General features: G+C 32.8%; 1 protein-coding gene across 1 annotated transcript in view; it reads left to right on the forward strand.

Annotated features, from left to right (window-relative positions):
* LOC117121970 (T-box transcription factor TBX20-like) overlaps positions 1–4,002 on the forward strand; it is a 28,796-nt gene that overhangs the window by 2,957 nt on the left and 21,837 nt on the right. The window lies entirely within an intron of this gene.

Here is a 4,002-nt window from a genome sequence, read left to right on the forward strand (position 1 = left end):
CCTATATACAATAATATGTATATAATTATAGACTAAATTTAAACACATTTTCATCTAATATTATGCCTATATATTTACGTATCATATAATTATTTTTATATTATTATATTTAAACATATATATATATATATATATATATAATATTTTGTTTTATGCAATTTTCAAGTACACGATTAAAACATTATAAATAAAGATCTGAAAAAAATACATTAATACTTTTTTTTAAATAAAAATATATAAAGTTATATCTCACTAATATAATAATATAATTTCTGCATCATATATATTATATTGTATATACATTAATATATGTTGCATCTTTGCATCAACCTATTTAGTCCTGTTAGGGCCATAGCCGCAATATGTACAGTATTATATGTATCATCATCATCATCGTCATCATCATCATATTAGCTGTTATCGGCCCACTGCAGGGCGGAGGCCTCCTCAAGCTGAGACCATTTACTTAACATTTCTAACCTCATACTTATCATATATAGGCCTAGGGCCTATATATATATTATTATTATTATTATATATATATACACATATATATATATATATTGGCTATATATATATATAGGCCTAGGTTATATATATATATATATATATATATATATATAAATAATATACATCAAATATGTTTAAAGGTATAACGTTCTACAAATTACGGTTATGCAGCCTATTCAAAATTATTATTCAAGTAATTATATAGGAACATTATACTGATCTTATTTGGCAAGCATATGATTACGACCATAGAAATAGTGTAAAATTTCTCGACTACAAATTTCTTAATCATAATTTTTAGGGTTAAAATAAGCAGATCATTTACCGTCTGCTGAAAAGTACACGCGCGTGTGCTTTTTATACTTGAAGAGCGAGTTGAGATGACAGAGTAAAAGTGCGAAGTAAGTGTCGCGATAGTGTGAGTTATAAACACTGGCATACAACCAGGCTGTAAAATATCTCAGGTAGTCATGACCAGATTCAAACTTGGTCATCTCATGTTACAAGAGAAACCCAGTAAAGCAGAAGCAAAATAATGCCTGTCACGCCTTCTTTCAGTCATTTTGAATTCTAGCGTCTTACACTATGGAACTCGATCTGGTAAAGTCATCGATGGTAGAGTATTACCCAGCCCTATCCAGACCCTGTACAAACAAAGTGCCCCATTGTCCTTAAAACAAGCTCGTATCACACTTCTTAATAAAATACTCAAACTATAGCATTCTATTCACTTGTACATTAGTATAATTTTGTTGAAATAACATTATTCCTTACACACTTGGTACAAGTTGCCCGGAGTCACTAACTTGAGTCTGCCCAGACGAAGTTGGCTTTGTGTAGGGGGCGTCAGCGATCCAAAAAACGCCCGTAGTCAAGTCGCAAGCCTATTCAGTACTAACGAGTAAATCTTTTAATTTCGTTACCACTTGGTTCGTTCTATTCATCACAGCTAGTATTTGTATAGTACTTACAATTACTACTTTAGCGCTTAAGGTGGTCAATTTATTCAATCACAACATATCTTATCATCGTTAGCTTAGGCAAGTTTTTATAGCGATTAACATAGGCTCTTCACAAGGGGCACAATACATAAGGGATTTTCTTTTCGTCTTTATTCGTTTCATTATTTAAGTATTGGAACAGCGTTTGCAGAACATATTCTGCCCCTAGGTTACACTTTTCTTTGATTTTTTGTTTTTCTTGAGTAAAAACGGGGTTGCTGGTGCAGACGAACTGGCGCTACAACAAAAATATAATTCTTCTAAAGACATGGATTTTGTCCTATTGATTGACAACGTCTTCTGGTGGTTGTGAAATCATAGTAGTGGCCTATCAATTATATGAACATTTTTATATAAATAATAAGTCTTTACAATACTATAATATGATGATAATAAAAAATAATAACATTAATATTAATAATGATAATAATGATGATGATAATGATAATGAGTAGTATTTAATAATATGAATATTATTATGCCACTCCGTATATTCTATACAGTAAGCTTTCTTTAGTTAAGGCATATCTTTTTTATTATATGTGATTGGTTATGCCATATGTCAACACATAAGATGCACACTTTTATACATGCTACCGCTTTACCAATAGGCATACTGTTTAGTTCTTTAAAAAAAAAAATTTTGGGTAAAGTTGCTTCAACGTATGGCGCTTTCAATTGGAAAATATCGTCAAAACAGTCCAGAGACAAATGTCACGCATAGGTTTTTGTTGTATTTTGAAACTTTTGTTCAATTTCCGAGCCTCGCAACGGGGGTAGTTTCAAGACGGAAAACAATTCGCACAAAGAAAACATAAAGGAATATAGCCAGGTGAAATTAGCGTTTTATGTGTCAAAATTAAATGAGATTAGTTCGACCTTTCGGTACTGGCTCAAAAGAGGCACACGCAAGAAATTATATGAAAACAATGTAACCCAGCTGACAGGGGCTCGGAATATTGGCAGAAGAAAAGAAAGGAAATCCAATTAAAATAAATTAATTGTTGCGTTAATGAGTGCCATAATGAATAATATCTGTTTTTAAAAAGCCAACATGCAAATTCGGTGATTGGTTGATTTTATAATTGTACATCATTTTGGCGTCATGTTTTGCTATTTTCCTCTACAAGCCTAAACGAATAAATGTGTATAATAAAGAAATTATAATATTATGGCAACGTGATACTGATATTCATATATCGTTCTATTTTAAACTAGATAATTGATTAAGTATTAACCAATTAATTACGTAATTGCTATAGGCCTATTGACTGTTGAACAATGTAAATAATGCATAGACATCATTTGATAGTTTAATCGGAGAGTAAGTGAGAAATATTGAACGATGCGTTATTATAATTTAAACGATAGAATCGCTCTTAGAAATTCATCACCATTTGACTAGAATTATTATCTTGTTCGTCTGATAGCGACACATTCCTCAAATATTGCGCCAAATTTTTCACATTCGCTTCAATAACTTTCTTTCGGACAAACCCTGGGGTGTTGCGAGTAACACTGTTCATGTGTCCCTAAACTACACGTGCCCGGGGTAAGGTTGGTTGTCCCTAAACTACACGTGCCCGGGGTAAGGTTGGTTGTCCCTAAACTACACGTGCCCGGGGTAAGGTTGGTTGTCCCTAAACTACACGTGCCCGGGGTAAGGTTGGTTTAAGAAGACAACTCAGAACACTTTAGGAACTAGTAATGTTTGTTCTTTCTGTTGTGCTACAACAGTTTTTCGCGCCTTTCTCTGGTAAATATAGCTGACAACTCGAGTAATATTACACCAATTGTTTGCTTGTACGCGCAGGGATGTTCTGACTAATACTTTATAATCCTGTTAGTATTTCAATGTTTCGTATACAAATTTGATCAAACGGTTAAGGCTCCACTTAGGAACTATCAATTTGGTCGGTATTCTAATAGTGTAAATCGCTAATAATATTATCTGCTTGGGGACAAGTACGGTACGACTAACTGTAAAATGTTTTGCTACATTGTGTTAATCTGATTAGGACGAGGAGCTGATCGTTGAAAGCATTGCTATTAAACTCAATGATAAATTAACTTGATATACTCAACACGATTAAGCGCGCTGTTCACTTGGTATGCTTAGCTCATAGCGTATCAGACAATGTTTACATATTTCATTTATTACATTATTGGTGCGCATTTTAACGGCAGTTAGAATTTACCAGCTAAAGGATTAACGGATGGGACTACTAATTTTCAATTAACTGAACTCATAGTTTTACTTAATTTGTATGTAAACAGTGTTCAAGGGCTTGATTCTGATTTAATATTACGTGGAATTCAATTCCGATGGAGACATTTTTGTTTGGTTTACCTAGGCAGATTTGAGGTCGATGTCAGTGTCTGCCTTTTAGAAGTGATGGCATGTTTTTAAAATAATTAATATTGCAATGAGTTTCTGTGTGTATTCGTATTGTAAATAATGTACCGGAAATTTTGGCCTATCCTATTATAC

Source organism: Anneissia japonica, unplaced genomic scaffold (assembly GCF_011630105.1).
Source record: "Anneissia japonica isolate Jap-2015-1 unplaced genomic scaffold, ASM1163010v1 scaffold352_len1594369_cov220, whole genome shotgun sequence".
Classification (NCBI taxonomy): Eukaryota; Metazoa; Echinodermata; class Crinoidea; order Comatulida; family Comatulidae; genus Anneissia; species Anneissia japonica.